This window comes from Typopeltis vanoorti, chromosome 8 (assembly GCF_054136105.1).
Source record: "Typopeltis vanoorti isolate ZY-2024b chromosome 8, IOZ_Tvanoo_1.0, whole genome shotgun sequence".
NCBI lineage: Eukaryota > Metazoa > Arthropoda > Arachnida > Uropygi > Thelyphonidae > Typopeltis > Typopeltis vanoorti.
The window spans coordinates 148,403,126-148,420,554 of NC_143556.1; the positions used below are offsets into that span (position 1 = coordinate 148,403,126).

A 17,429-nucleotide genomic window follows, 5' to 3' on the forward strand; every position below is an offset into this window, starting at 1 on the left:
TGGTTAACAAGACTGTTTTTTTTTGGTTTGTCAGTAAATAAGTATACATGTGTGGAAAGCAATACATAAAAATTATTACTGTAGTCCTGTAATCGGTAAGGATTGTAGAGGCCCATATTTTTCGATTTTCCATGAGTATAGAGACAAGAAGGGAGGGAAGGTGCAGTTGATGACAACATGTTAATAATGTCTGCACAAAGTGGAGATGCAAGATGTAAATAGTGGCGGTTTTGAGTGAGTATGGTGTGAGGACAGAAAGATATATTTAGTCAGATGCTGCTATAGGCCAAAGAATGTGGAGGGTAGTGATGAAGAAATGTATAAGGCCTGGTTGGCCAAGTGGTTAGTGTATCCGCTCTCCATCCAAAAAGCTAAGGGTTCGAATCCCACCGTGGGCATGGGTGTTTGTGATTGTCTGTGAAAGTACTAGTGATACATTGTCGTAGGCAGTAGATGGCACTGGTGTAGATGATGATAGCTATCGTTGTAGTTGGTGGATTGAGTGGTGGAAATGGAGAATTGTGGAGTAGGTGCCCTCCCTTGATGAGTCTTTGGACTCCCTTCAGAGGTGCCAGGTAATAATAATAATAAGCAACTTCAGTTAGTGAACAAGAGAAGGGTGATTATTATGGATGATTTCAATTATGGCAGTATAGATTAGACTGAAGAGATAGCATTTGAGAGTTGTCTCAAGAAAATGAATTTCTTGAGACAACTACCTTAAGCAGTATGTAAAGGAGGGCACACAAGGATTGAGAGTTTAAGATCTGATCATTTCATCAGAGGTTGTGATTGTGGGTGGGATTTCAGATTTCCCTCCATTTGGTGAGTTATATTAAAGTGATTACCTGGGTTTTGACTCCTGTGAGTAAAGGATATATGTGATAAAGGATATATACAAGGCAGGCGATTATGAAAATCTTAGAAGATAGTTTGGAGCTATAGCATGGAATGAGGAGTTAACATCGATGTGCAAATGTATTCCAAAGGTCAAAAGATTGAATAAAGTAGCTGTCAAATGGATGAATAAAGGGATTAAGCATGAAATTTAGAAAAAAGATAGTACTGTGGAGGCAGCACAAGATGAATAAAGGAAGCCATCAATTGCATGAGGAGTATATAAAGAGCAGTCTAGGAAGGTGACTCAGTTGGTAAGAATAACAAAACTACAGTATGAGCAAAACTTAGCAAATCAGGACAAGAAAAGCCCTAGCAAGTTTTTCAGATAGGCAGCAAATAGAAGGAAGAATGAAAATGGTAGAATAGTAACTGCTGTAGAAGCCATCAATGAGTATTCAATGAACAATTTATAAGGGTGTTTCAACCTCATCAGGGTGAAATCATGAGAAACACAGGTGTAGAGGACATTTGCGAGCATGGCTTAATCATGAGTGAGCAGGAGGTATATGACAGCTTGGTTGGCTGGGAGGTTAGCATATCCACTCTCCAATCAACAGGTCACATTGGTTGTCACATTCATGGGAGATGAATTTCATCACCTAGCGAGACTACCAACCTGCTTATTGGAAGCCTAAAGTGGATTGAAAAAGTTCTTATTTATTTTCTATGTTCTTACCAGTCTTCCCATGACTTTTGTTTAGTTACTGTACTTTTACAAAGTGTTAAGCTTTCTTACATTTGTCTCTGTATTCTCTAAGAGCACAATCAATCTGACTTATTTGTCAGGAACTTTTAATATGCTTTCCTCTTTTCCTTCACTGCCTCTTTAACCTCCTGCGTCCAACATGGAGTTCTGATTTTTTCTATCTTTGCAAACAACCTCACAATATGCCTCTCTGGCTGAATCAATTTTTTGTTCAGGATGTGCCACTGACTCTCCAAGGTTTGGGTCCTGTTCTCAAACTCTTTCATTTTTTCATGAATAATGTTTGTATATTTTAGTTCACATCTGAGAGCTGTTATTCACTTTAAAACTTTCTTACATGTTCTTCTTTTTAATATAAATTCAATTTTATCCTGCTCAAGACTAAATGGTGATCACTTCCAATTCAAATCCTCTGTACACTTTTCAAATCCTTGCACCAGGGAGAAAACATCACTCAACAATAACATAGTCAATGAGACTTTTCTTATTCCTTGCCTCTTCTCTCCATGTGAATTTGTGCACATTTTTATGTTGGAACATTGTAATAACCAGTCCATGTCCTGAGCAGAAATCCAAAATCCAAGGTATTTGCCATTATTATTAGCTTTGCTCTTTTCTCCAAATTTTCCCAAAATATTTTTGTATGTCTCACAATCATTTACTATTCTGCTACTTAGATCCCCCAACCAGGACCAACTTCTCCTTTTTCATTGTCAGCTGAATTCCCTAAAGCCTCAAAAAATTCCTCCACTTCTACCTTAGTAGAACCTTTTGTGGGACCATAGGCACAAATAAGTCTCATAATGTCCAGTTCCCCATTGTGATATTTTCCCACATCATGCTACTTGATATTGCTTGCCATTCAAGAAGATCAGCTTCATATTTAGTGTTCAATACTATAGCTACGCCTTCTTTTCCCTGATTGTCATTGATTGAATATAACAATTTGTATTTATAGCTCAGAATTCCTCAAGGGCTCACTTTAGTGAGTACGGGCATGGCAAACCTGAGGTACCTGATGCTGGACCTTGCCTTACTTCATGTAATATATATCTGTTATGTTATTCTGTAGACTGGTCCCTCCTCTTCTTTCTTTGCTTCTTTCTCCTCTCCTTGCTCCTTCCCCCTGATGCTATTAGAGTATTCGAGGGCTAGGGGTGAGTCTTTCCTATCTTGCTAAGTCATTTCGTCTTATGCAGCCACCGAAGGAGGCAAGCTAGCCTCAATAGGTGCCGGTCCCAAGCCCGGATAAATGTGAGGGTTGATGTCAGGAAGGGCATCCGGTCGGAAAACTTCAGTGCCAACTCAAACTATGATTATGAGTCGAAGAGAAAATGATATAAGGGCTAGGGCGTACCCCTTAAGCGATGCGCAGCCACATCGCCCTACAGCTATGAGAAGTGGACGAGGGCTACCGCATCAAGGGCGGGTACGGTTAAAGAAGCGAGCCCAGCAGGTGGAGAGGATGTTGCGAGTGGGAACACTGAATGTTGGAAGCATGACTGGAAGGGGAAGAGAGGTGGCAGACATGATGAGGAAGAGGAAGTTGGACATTTTATGTGTGCAGGAGACAAGGTGGAAAGGGGGAAAGGCAAAGGAACTGGGAGATGGATATAAATTGTTCTACTCTGGAGCGAATAACGAGGGAAGAAATGGTGTAGGAATTGTGGTGTGTGGCAGAATGAAGGGTGAAGTACTGGACGCGGGTAGAAGGAACGACAGGATCATGCGAATGAAATTGGGTCTTGGAGAAGAGCGGATAGTCGTATTATGCGTATATGCCCCACAAGTTGGTTGTACAGCAGAGGAAAAAGATGAGTTCTGGAACGTGTTAGATGAAGAAATGAGGGAATTGGAAGAAAATGAGATGGTGATTGTCGGAGGAGACTTGAACGAGCACATAGGAAGACAGAATAGAGACTGTAAAAGGGTGCATGGTGGCCACGGAGTGGGAATGATGAAACAGGAAGGAGAGAGGGTTGTGGACTTTGCAGTAGCGTTTGATCTGGCAATTGTGAACTCGTTTTTCTTCAAGAGGGAAGAACATTTGATAACATTTAAAAGTGGTAACAACAGCTCACAAATTGACTACATTTTGACTAGAAGAAAACATCTTAAGGTTGTGACAAATTGTAAAGTAATTCCAACAGATCAAGTAGCACAACAACACCGACTGCTGTGCGCATACTTTAAAATAAGATCGAAGATAAGAACTTCTGGTTGCCATGGGATGAAGACAATTAAGTGGTTTCGCTTAAAAGAGGAGAGTGTGAGGAATCATTTTAGGGAGAGAGTGTTAGAGAGGATTTCGGATGGACTGGAAAGTGTACAAGATTGGTGGAAACATGATTCAAAAGTAATCCTGAGCTCTGCAATCGAGGTGCTTGGTGAGACATCTGGAAAGATTAGAGAGCAGAAGGAGGGTTGGTGGTGGTGGAATAATGATGTACAAGTGGCAGTGACAGCTAAGAGGAAGGCAAAGCAGAAGTGGGATGAGTCAAGAGTGGAAGAGGACAGAGAGGTGTACAAAGAGAGAAAGCAAGAAGCCAAGAGAGTTGTGGCACAGGCGAAGGCCATGGCATATCAAGATCTGTATGATCAATTAGAAACAAAGGAAGGACAGAGAAAAATTTACCAACTAGCGACATGTAGAAATAAAGCAGCTAAGGACATCTTACATGTGAGGCAGATCAAAGATGCTGAAGGAAGAGTATTATGGAGGGATGTGGACATAAGAAACAGATGGAAAATATACTTTGAGGGACTTTTGAATGAGGAAAATGCAAGGACTCACAGAGGAGATGGGCAGCCTTCTGAGGGGATGATGCAGAACATCAGTAGAATGGAAGTGACGGAGGCCATGAAGAGGATGAAGAATGGAAAAGCAGTGGGCCCCGACAGAATTCCAGTGGAGGCATGGAAGGCACTGGGGGAAGAGGGAATTGACCTGCTGTGGGACCTGTTCATGAAAGTTTGCCAACAGGAAAATATAGCCGAGGAATGGAGGGAGAGTACTCTTGTTCCCATCTACAAGGGTAAAGGGGATGCACAAGACTGTAAAAATTACAGAGGAATAAAGTTGATGTCCCACACAATGAAGATCCTAGAAAGGGTTCTTGATGGTAGATTGAGGGAGGAGGTGGAGATTGCAAAGGAACAATTTGGCTTCATGCCTGGTAGATCAACAACAGATGCTATCTTTGGATTACGACAGATGATGGAAAAATATCGAGAGAAACAAAGGGAGCTACATCTGGTATTTATTGATCTGGAGAAAGCATACGATAGAGTGCCAAGGCAAGAAGTCTGGAGGTGTCTGAGGGAGAAAAAGGTGACAGAGAAATATGTCAGGTTGGTGCGGGAAATGTACAGAAATGTGAAGACAAGTGTTCGGACCTGTTTGGGACAGACAGAAAGTTTTCAAGTAACAGTTGGCTTACATCAAAGGTCAGCATTAAGTCCGTTTCTGTTTAATGTTGTGATGGAGGTGGTAACAGAGGAGGTGAGAGAAGATGCACCTTGGACAATGTTGTATGCAGATGACATCTTGCTGTGTGTAGATTCAAGAGAAGAAGTGGAAACTAAACTGGAAAGATGGAGAAAAGTACTGGGAGAGAGAGGTATGAGACTGAGCAGAAGTAAGACAGAGTATATGTGTTGCGCAGTGGGCGGTGGCCAGGAGACAGATCTGGAGCTGGAAGGAAATGTCATCAGGAAGGTGAGAGACTTTAGATACTTAGGTTCAACAGTGGAAGAAGATGGAGGAGCTGAGAAGGAAGTGGGATGCAGGATACAAGCAGGTTGGAGGAACTGGAGGGAGATGGCTGGAGTGTTATGCGATAAGAGGGTGCCGATCAATATGAAAGGCAAAATTTATAGGACAGTAGTGAGGCCAGCTATGACATATGCTATAGAAACTGTGGCCCTGAGGAAAAATAACATCAGCAGGATGGAAGTAGCAGAGATGAGAATGCTTAGGTGGATGTGCGGTGTGACCAGAAAGGATCATCTGAGAAATGACTATGTCAGGGGAACAGTGAAAGTTACGAACTTAGGAGCGAAAATACAGGAGGCAAGGTTGAGATGGTTTGGTCATGTGATGAGGAGGGAGGACGAATATGTGGAAAGAAGGGTCATGCAGATGGATGTGCAAGGAAGGCGGAAGCGTGGGCGGCCAAAGAAGAGATGGAGGGAGCTGGTAGAAGAGGACTTGAAGATGAAGAACTTGGATGTGGTGACAGCCCAAGACAGGAAGGTGTGGAGGAGACTCATAACAAACAATGACCCCACTTAAGTGGGAGAAGCTGTAGAAGAAGAAGATTTATTGCTCAGAGAAATTTCACCAGATTTTGTCCTTTTTGTTTCAGTCACACCTATTATGGTGATCTAGTACTTATCCAATTCCTCAGCTAGCTCCAGTTCTTTGCCAGTCAGGCTTCTTATGTTGATAGTACTGATCTTGAACTATGGTAATGTTGAGTTGGGGGCGTGTGTTTTTCAGGATTTGTTCCAGTATCTGACTTTTTGCTGTTCACCCTGGTTCCATACGAAAGCAACGAGGACCTTGTTTAAGTCAACACCCCAGCCAGCATGAAATTCTGTCATGTTGTACCATCATTTTATATTGTGGTTTAGCCAATAAAAATACAATTTGGTCAGCTAAATCCCAAATTGCCAGCCCATCCTCATTCGTTTAGTATCCAGGTAGATACCTAACAGTATGCACCACAAGAAGGTGAGGAGTGGACATTAGGTCAGAAGCCCTGGTCAGTTCTCCAAATTCCTTTAAAGGCTACGTGGAGGTCTCCTCTCAGTTATACAGCTTTGACCCTTAAGCACCCCCAACATTTTTACTTATTAAGTGTTGTTTACATCTCTTTCAAAATTTTGTTTCACTGTACGGCAATCCCTTGATTAATCCGTCTCCAATTAGTGCATCGTCATGTGATGAGGAGGGAGGACGAATATGTGGAAAGAAGGGTCATGCAGATGGATGTGCAAGGAAGGCGGAAGCGTGGGCGGCCAAAGAAGAGATGGAGGGAGCTGGTAGAAGAGGACTTGAAGATGAAGAACTTGGATGTGGTGACAGCCCAAGACAGGAAGGTGTGGAGGAGACTCATAACAAACAATGACCCCACTTAAGTGGGAGAAGCTGTAGAAGAAGAAGATTTATTGCTCAGAGAAATTTCACCAGATTTTGTCCTTTTTGTTTCAGTCACACCTATTATGGTGATCTAGTACTTATCCAATTCCTCAGCTAGCTCCAGTTCTTTGCCAGTCAGGCTTCTTATGTTGATAGTACTGATCTTGAACTATGGTAATGTTGAGTTGGGGGCGTGTGTTTTTCAGGATTTGTTCCAGTATCTGACTTTTTGCTGTTCACCCTGGTTCCATACGAAAGCAACGAGGACCTTGTTTAAGTCAACACCCCAGCCAGCATGAAATTCTGTCATGTTGTACCATCATTTTATATTGTGGTTTAGCCAATAAAAATACAATTTGGTCAGCTAAATCCCAAATTGCCAGCCCATCCTCATTCGTTTAGTATCCAGGTAGATACCTAACAGTATGCACCACAAGAAGGTGAGGAGTGGACATTAGGTCAGAAGCCCTGGTCAGTTCTCCAAATTCCTTTAAAGGCTACGTGGAGGTCTCCTCTCAGTTATACAGCTTTGACCCTTAAGCACCCCCAACATTTTTACTTATTAAGTGTTGTTTACATCTCTTTCAAAATTTTGTTTCACTGTACGGCAATCCCTTGATTAATCCGTCTCCAATTAGTGCATCGTTTTTTTTTCTATACCCAACTACAATTAATGCGTCTCTAAAATTCAATTACTGCACCTATATAAGTCTTAAAAATAAATGTTACAGATTTTAAAAATTTTCTATCTATACATTTTTTATGGCTAAGTATTTTAAAAAATTACTCACCAGGATGAAATAATTTAGTTACCAATTTAAAGCATTTTACAAAGTTATTTTTTTAATGGCATACTATACTATTTCCATGTACACTATGTTCAAAATATACTGCCAAAATTGCCACCTATGTTGTCTGCTAATTACATAGCATTTTGTTGATCATATCTTGTGCCACCTGTAAAATTATATTATTTTTAATTTTTATTGTACTTTATAAATGATTATTTGTAATTTCAATATTTCTACTTTTTCACTTATTTAATTTACTTATTTTAATTTTAATAAAGCTGAGTATAATCTCAATGCTTGAAATAGTCTATCTCCTTTAATCCTTTTAGTCTATCAATTTAACCCCCCCCCTCTCAAGGTCGTGACTGTCCTGCTTAACGTGTACATAGTTTAGAATTTAGGAATTGCCTCTGGCTGGAGCCAAGTCTAACTAGCTAGCTTTTTCTCACACTGATCTCTGAAAATTTACTTGTATTTACAACTGCACCATCACAAAATGCATAGAGGAATTGTATATATTTCCTGTACGTGCAAGAAAAATGCCCAGCACAACACGGAATTGTCTCAAAAATTTATCTCTAAGTCAAGCAAAGTTAAAAACTACTATTCGTCAGTCGTGGCTACTTTTACTCTTAAGGCCACACAGGTTCTATCTTTTTATGAGAAGTGCATTGGTCAGGCAGAATCAGGCAAGTTATTTGACAAACAAAACAATTTGTTTTGTTTGTCAAATAACAATTTGTTCATGTTAAATTAAGGTACTACGCATAGAAAATTTATCTGGCTCTAATTCAGTCAGCAAAATTGACATGGAAACAATTTAAATTCACATGTCTGGTTCTCCACTAGATTAATTAAACATTTCTCGCTTAAGCTTAATAACTAATGCAATAAACAAGCTCGCTTATAAATCCGACACGGGAGCAGACTTGTACACACTTTACATTAATTTAACTCAGATTATATATATATTTAAGCTTAACTAAAACTTTTACATACAATTCCTTCTTCAATATATAACATTATCTAATTTCTCATAACTCTGCAAACTATTTCACAATTATTTTTACAAAAACCGGCTTCCCATCTTTACTACTGTTCTTTATGCTAACAAACATTAAAATCAGCATCTTTGACATAAATTTCACATCTAGGAAAGTCCTACACACAAAAAAGTATTTACTTGCTACTTTATCATCCAGTTCATTACACAATATCCTAGAGATCGTTGACACGTACTTCTTTCCGAAAAAAATCCACAAACTGACACTATTTACAACATAGATGATATTTCACATGCAGAGATCGTCAAGCAACTTAGCAGTGGACTAGACCCCCACTGCTTTTATGAACCCCCTATCATCATCGGGCTTCAGCTGGTGGGACGTCCTTGGAACAGCAGGACACATTGGAAACGCCTCATAGTGAGAGCAGGAACAGAAAGCCTGAACCGAAAAGCCTCTTTTACTTCGATTCTTTCCCCTTTTATTCTTATCTCCCAACCTTGGAACTCCTACAGATTGAATCGCCCAGATTTTCTTGGAGTGGTCTTCTCAGCATCCTGCGGTCGCTGAGTTAAGGCAGGAAATCCCGTACGTCACTGACCTTCACGAGTTGCGACAGCCGTTATTTCTTTGTCTGTACAATTTTCCTATTACAATTTATTCTAACTTTTTTTAGGTTTATTACAGAAAAATGATTTAAGTATTAATCAAATTACAAGTATATTATATTGATTTCATTTCCCAAGTAAAATCGGCACAAAAGAAATTTCATTCTAAATTCCTTCTATACAAGATTTTACGCCCCTTTGCAATTTCCTTACTTTTTTATTTTAAAGTATTTTCCCAACCTTTAATCATGAGTCAAAAATTAGTGAGCAAAAAAGTGGAATGTGAAAAAGATTTGAAAAGTAATCTCAATGGAAGAAAAACTTGAATAAAGAAAAATGAACAAGGAGAGTCCAGAGCAAAAATAGGACAAGAACACAAAATGGGTGAATCAACTATAAGAGCAATTTTAAGCAAAGCTGCTGAATACAAAGAGAAAGGTAAGGCTGCTTCAAGTTCATCATGCATGCAGACCACTCAAAATCAAAATATTATAATGACTGAATTAGAGAGACTTCTTTCTAAATGGAGTAAAGATCATAACCAAAAATAATTCCACTAAGCACTGACCTTATTAAATCAAAAGCATTAAGTCTCTTTGCAATCTTGAAATAAAGGACTATCAATGATGGAAAAGAAGAATTCCATACTACTAGTGCTGGGTGGTTTGAGCGCTTCAAAAAGAGAAATAGCCTACATGATGTTCTAATCACAGGCGAAGCTGCAAGTGCAGATAAGGAGGTGGCTGCAAAATATCCAGAGATTTTGAAGAAAATTGTGGAAGGGGGGGAAGGCTATTGTGACCAACAAATAATTTCATCAACATTAATGTTGATGAAGCTGGCCTTTTTTGGAAGCGAATGCCTTCCAAGACTTTTCTGGCCAAATCTGAGAAATCTTAGCCTGGTTATAAAGTTGCAAAGTTGAATGAAATTAGTGCTAGCAATATGTGAACTGTTTGGAAACGAATTCTTCCAAATTTTAGAAACTTTTCAAATGAATCTAAGTTAATTAAATCTCATTCTGAGAAATTGAGTGTTTCCGGCCAGCTAAATTTAGATGTGTACAATGGGTAGATCCCAAAGAATATGAAGAAAATATCATCACTGACAAGCCAAGAGAATGCACAGAAACAATTTGAAAATATTTTTCAATCTAAGTTTTTATTTTGTGCATTCTCTTGGCTTGTCAGTGATGATATTTTCCTCATATTCTTTGGGATCTACCCATTGTACACATCTAAATTTAGCTGGCCGGAAACACTCAATTTCTCAGAATGAGATTTAATTAACTTAGATTCATTTGAAAAGCTTCTAAAATTTGGAAGAATTTGTTTCCAAACAATGTGCTCCCAAATGGCTAGCAATGCAAGCCATTTGGAAGCACATTGTTCCACATTGTGCAAATGATTTTAGAGGCTTTTCAAATGAAATGAATAATGTTGTGATAAGATTGATAACATCCAAGAGTTAATCAAATCTTTTCTGAGGAATTAAGTGATTCCAAAATTTGGATGCACAGCGGGAAGATCCTGAAAAATATGAAGAAAACTAACCACTGACAGTCAGTCACAGAAAGAACTTGAAAATATATTTTTTACAATCGAAGTTTTTAAGCAGCAATGCTTAGAGGCTGGTCCTGATGAAGAGAGAAGCAAATAAAATTTGTAGAAGATTAGAAGAGGCAACAGGCCCATCACAGTTGTATGAAAAACAGAATGTCTGCCAAACAATGTTAGGTCAATTCTTTGTTAAGAGGTAGAATAATAAATTTATATTCTGAATATTATTATTATTACATAACACCTCCAGGGAGTCCAAAGACTCATCGAGGGAGGGCACCTACTCTACAACTCTTCGTCTCCGCCAACCTCAACTACCTTCATCATCTACACCAAAGGCATTTACTGCTGACCACTACCAATAGTATTTTCACAGACAACCACAAACATCCATGCCCACGGCAGGATTCAAACCCACAGCCTTTTGACTGGAGAGCGGATACGCTACACACTCAGCCAACCAGGCCGCTATATGTTTTACTGTCTTTCAGCTTCATGGTTTTCCTATAATCAGGCCCTAATTCTTTTATAAAAAAAAAAAAAATTAAGGTTCAAAAAAGAAATCTGAGGAACAAATTATACTTTTTCCCTTAGGTTATTATATTTGATTAGTGTCTCTTCAATTAATATGCCAGTTTTAAAGAATGCATTCAGCGCATTAATCGAGGAATTGCTGTATTCGTAACAATGCTCTGTGGTATAAACAACACTAAGAAAAATATATAATTAATTTATTCACCATACTAATATTTCTCTAGTTTTTTTACCCAGCATCTTCAGAACATAAATTACAACTTCACAGTTGCACACATAACTCAACTAGATGGTTGTAGAAACAATTCAAATTGTAACTGAAAAATAACTAATGTCCAACAAGGTGCTTTATAGAGGGAAGATAACCATAATGTTAATTGGAGAAGTCAGGCTATATTTGGTGCTCTGTCTCCTAGATCTTTGGCAAATTAATCCAGCTAAACTGAAGGCACAACTAACTTTATATGCTCCAGGTTATGAAAGAGGATGTACATGTTTTTGGCTGTTTATGTGGAGTGGTGGTTTGTTCATTCACAACTTTAAATGTTCCCATGAGAGGCCTCAATTAATATTTTCCATCAGCATTATTATTATTATGGGTTACTCCATGGAGTCCTTAGACTCATCAAGGGAGGCTCTAAACATCATGCCAAGCACTATCCAACATTGACGCAGTATCTATCATGCTTTGCTTTGAACTCATTCACAGTCATGGCAGCTACAACAGACTCAGGCAATCCTATTTCATTCATACACCACTCTACAAGTAAAAATTCTAGTTATCACACTCCTGCTAACTACATTCTTGCTCTCAATTTCCAGGGATGGCCCATGGTTCTCCCACCACCAGTCCTATTGTGAAAAATTTCCTCTGTATTAATATTGGAAAAACCCTTTAGTAATTTGTATGTCTCAATCATATCATCCCTTTTCTGCCTGTCAACTAATTTCTGTAACCCACAAATCTTCAGAGGTCCTCATAAGATTCATTCCATAAACCTGATAACATCTTGGTCACTCACCTCTGGATCCTCTCCACCTCTTCCTCATCTTCAAGAAACCCAGGCGACCAGATCTGCACACAGTAGTCAAGATAAGGTCTTACCAAGGCTTGATACAGAGGAACAATAACCTGTTTGTCTCTGCTCATCAGGGCATTTTTAGTAACCAAGAAATCTGATGGGCTGCTTTAACCACTTTTGCAATATACCCACTAAACTTTAATTCCCTAACTACTAACACACCCAAATCACTGGCTCCATCAATTTCCTGGAGGTACTGTTACATCAATGTGGCATACAGCTGGTAATCTTTTCATCCCAAAATGCATAACCTTACACTCTGCTGCATTTCAACATTCATTCTCCTTTGCCTAGAGTGCCAGTTTATCCAAATCATCATGCAAAATATTAACATCACCTTTATTAATTACTGCTCACCCAATTGTGCATCACCGGCAAACGACTGGATTGTTCCTCTCAGATCCTTTCCTATACTGTTTATGAACAAATTAAATGGTAGCAGCACAAGAGCAGAGCCCTGCAGCACACCGCTAGTCACAGGCCTTGACTAGACTACTCCTGAAATCTCTCCATCAACAACCCTCTTATCCACTCAACTTTATATCCATCCCTACGTCCTACAACTTATTGATGAGAATTCCATGAGGTATCCTGTCAAATGATTTTGCAAATTTCAGTAGTATCACTGTAAACTCATTATATTAATCCAACTCAGACATGAACAAGTTACTGAGGCACAACCTACCCTTCACAAAACCATGTTGCTCATCCCCACAGAGTATTCCATTCCTGTATTTTGCCCTTGACCAACTTCTCCATACCTTGACTACAACTCCTGATATGCAAATTGGTCAGTAATTTGCCACATGTCTTGGAACCTCCTTTATGCAATGGAACTATTTCCCTGCCTCTTTCCATCCTCTTAAGACTAACTCAGAGCTGAGGCATATTAAACAACAGTCAAAAGTACTGCCAATTCCCTAGCACCTTCTCATAAAACTCAAGCTGGTTTATCATCTAATTCCATAGTTGTATTCACATTAAGGTTGTGCAATATGTTATGCACCTCCAGTTCATTTATCTTAGTTTCCATATAAGCCTTTGCCTCTTGTTACTGCAATATCTACACCTGGATGATATACTCTTGCAAAGTATTCATTGGTTACATTTCTGGCATGTGCTTTGTACTGCTCATTGTGCCTGCTGGTCACCTTTCTTCTTGAATTCCTTCCACAATTTCTTTTATTTTTTGTATCTCCAGCTTAATGATGGTATTCATCCATTTAACTTCCTCTTGATTTTTTCTCCAAATTCTAGGTATACAGTCTGCTATTACTTCCCTCAAACATTGCTTTACCACTTCCTATGCACTATCAACATCCAGCCCTTGCAGTTTCACATGCCATGGCAATGATTCAAGCAAATCTCCTAAACTTGTCATACTTACCAGCATTTTACATATTGCTGTTGTTATGTGACATCCATCTGTTTTTGCCTCTTGGTGATACTGTGAACAAAGGCTCTCCATCCCACTTAGCCTATTGTCCTTTCTTTCAGCAATTGTAAGTTCAAGTTGCTAAGTTCTTTTATGTTGTCAATCAAACTCTTTTGTGGTCTTCCTCTTCTTCTCATTCCCTCAATTTTCCCCAACATAACTGACTTTTCCAATGATTCATCAGCTCGCATAATATGTCCAACAGACAAAGTACATCAATGTCTGTTGAGGGATCATCACCTCCAAGAATATTCTATTTATATTCTCTAAAATCTTGGTCATTCTTGCAGTCCATACAATTCTTAATAGTTTCCTCCACATCCATAATTCAAATGAATCAATTTGTTTTGTCTTTCACATACATATGTCACTAATGGAAATATCACTGCTTTTTGATAATTCTAACTTTCATGGCTTTAATCACACCTCTAGATTTCATAATTTTTGACAGGTTTAACATAGCCTTTTTCCCCCATGACGATCCTTCTTTTAATTTCATCTTCACATTACCATCATTTGGGATTCTGGACCCCAGTAAATCATACCTTAACAATTTCTATTTTATCTTCTATTATAAATTCATTTAAATTGCCAGAAGCCATCACTTTTGTTTTGCTGATGTTTAAAATTAAGTCTGCTTTGTTACTTTCCCTCTTAACCAATAGAGGGGACCAGAACAAGGGATCATCCCTGGAAGTTGAATAAAAGTGTGGTTAGTAGGGGGGTGTGAAGACTAGATTTTTTGCTTGGAGAGTTATGAATGAGTGAGAATCAGATTCTATTTTGAGTGCTTTGTCTATTAATGGGTTCAAGGAGAGGTATGACAGATTGTGTGGATAGATTGGGTCTCCTGTGATGAGTCTTCGGACTTTGTGGAGGTGCCCATATAACAAAAATAATTATAAACAGATACAGATTTTCCTTACTTTCCACAATGAGAGTTGCATATCTTAAATTATTTATTTTTCAGTCCCCAATCTTAATTCCAGCTGAATCTTTGTCTAAGCCAGCCAGTCTCATAATATATTTTCTATAATTATTAAAAAGATAGGAAAACAGTATACAACCCTGCTGCACCCATTTTTCCACTCAAACACAGTTTCTCCAAAGACTGTTTTTATTAAAGCTTCTTAGTTCTCATACAGTTGTCATATCAAGAGAATTAGGTGTGCAGATATTCCCATGATCTCATCCACAGTCTTATGATCTAAGCAATCAAAAAAATAAATTATAAATAAAATAGTTCTCTTATAATCAATAAAATAGATGAATACAGCCTTCTGAAATTCTCTTGTTCTTTCCATAATCCATCCCATGTTTGCTATTTGATCTCTAGTTCCTCTACCTCTCCTAAAGCTTGCCTGTTCTTGTGGCATTTCATGTATGGCTCCAGCCCTTATTGGATCACTTTCAGCATAACTTTACTTGCATATGAAATTAAAGTGAAGGTTCTATAATTCTCACAATCTCTGAGAGTTGATTTTTTTTTGGAATTAGGAGGAATACTGATATTTTCCAATCTCTAGGTCAGCATATTTTCTTCCAAACTGATTGACAAATTTCGGTCAATATATTCACTACTTCATTCCCAGCTGCTCTCAATAATTCCACTGACACTCCAATCACCTCTTCCTTTTGGCAGATGTTCCATTGATGATATCACTTCACTTTTCATTATCATGGTTTCCTCAACAAATTCTCTCCTTTCAAATTCTCCTTCAACATTATTTTTCTTGTATAAATCCTCTACATACTTTTTTTTTTTTTTCACAGCTTCTTCTTCCATCAGACATTTTCCAGAATTACTTTTTACAACTCCTAATCTAGGGATAAACTTCCCTGTAATAATACTTATTTTTCTAAACAGATCTGTTCTACCCATAATATTGCCTAATATTGTCTAATCCTTTGTTTCTCTTTCTTCTTTCCTCTGCTCTTTGAATAGCTTCTTTTGACAACCTTTACAATCTTTCTTTCTTGTTACTTTACTTTGTCTTCTTTGCTGCTTCTATGACTGTATATTTTGTTTCTTCCCATAGTTCTTCCAATTCTCTTCCTGTCATCTCCAAACTTTTTAATTTCTTTCTGACTTCTACTTTAAATATTTCATTTTATAAGATTTAAATAAAATATGATACTGTCCTTTTGTTTCTTCTTACCCCTTAATTTCAATTACCTGCAGCTATCAATAATTCGTGATCTGTCCCACACCAGGTAGTGTTTTTGCTACTTGGCTAGCATTTCACCTTCTGCTAGCAACAAAATAAACTATCTGATTTCTGTATTCTCCATTAGGTGAAGTCCATGTGTACAATCTTCTTTTATGTTGTTGAAAAGAAGTGTTTGCCACAAAGCACCTGTTCTCAACACAAAACTCCAACATCCTTTCTCCTGCTTCATTTCTCAGTCTTAAACCAAATTTTCCAGTGATGCCTCATTCTTCTTTTTCACCCACTTTTGCATTCCAATCACCTAATATCAAGAGAAAATCTGTTTTATCAATACTGTATACTACTTGTTGCATTCTTCTGTAAAATTCTTTGACTTCATTTTCACTTGAATTTGCAGTGGATGGATTTATCTGTATGAGTGTAACACTCACTGGATATGCCATTATTCTGATTAGAAAAATTCTATAGGACACTGATTTGAAACCCAAAATGTATTTTCTGTGTTCTAACTATAAATTCTACTCCATTTCTTCAAAGGTTTTCATGTCCAAAGTAATACAACATAAAATCATCAGCATCAAAGTGACCCATTCCTGTCCATCTCAGTTCACTGATTCCTAACTCCAGTTCCTCTCATTTCTTTCTTCACCAGTTCTCCTTGATATAAGCTTCTTACATTCCACGTTCCCATTTTATGTAAATCAGAGGCATCCTCTTCTGAGATCAACTATCAGAAGTTGAACTTCCAGTAAGCTTTGGTCGAGCATCATCATTCTTGTTAACTTCATTGGAACTTCCTCTTTGCTCGTCCCCAGTAGTCATTTCAGTTCCTTCCAACCTGGGTGTCCCATCTTTCAGCTCTGTTCATAAGATTTTCTTGACAAAATATATACAGAAGTGGTTTGCCATTGCCTTCTGTGTTTGTTTAGCCTACTAAGTAAGGCAAACACCTGGGAGAGAAGGCAGACTCCCACTGCAAGAGATGAAGAAAAGTAAAATAGGAAAGATAGGAGGAAGGAAAGAAAGAAGAATATATCCACCAAACTACTATTTTTGTGATCATCACTTTTACTCACTCTCTCAATTGTGTCATCTCAATAATAATATCCAGATTCCCTTAACTTCATATTTACAATCTAAGATGTAAAAATAATAGTCATAAAATTACTACAGCATTTGCGAAATATACTCCATATAACCAGGCAAAGCCCAGTGAGCTGTGGGAAATGTCCACAGCTTACTGGGAATATGAATATGGCAAGCTCACCAGCAATCGTCAACTTTTGCGATGCATTGTTTGATCCAAATCTTTAACATCCGTGATTTTTACTTGACATATTGCAGATCTGAAGTGTCACTAGAAAAATTAATATCTAGGGTTAAGATACGACGCCCACCATACCAATCATAACGTCTCAAGAGGAAATTATGATTCAACTGAGAAGAAAACAAATCAGCGTCCTGGCTTTATTTGTGGTACGTTTCCTAACTTTATG

At 38.2% G+C, this 17,429-nt stretch overlaps 1 protein-coding gene and 1 pseudogene across 2 annotated transcripts in view; both read right to left on the reverse strand.

Annotated features, from left to right (window-relative positions):
* Positions 1-17,429, reverse strand: part of Scox (Synthesis of cytochrome c oxidase) — a 228,126-nt gene that overhangs the window by 210,060 nt on the left and 637 nt on the right. The window lies entirely within an intron of this gene.
* Positions 1-17,429, reverse strand: part of LOC150104418 (serine/threonine-protein kinase MARK1 pseudogene) — a 296,493-nt pseudogene that overhangs the window by 132,633 nt on the left and 146,431 nt on the right. The window lies entirely within an intron of this gene.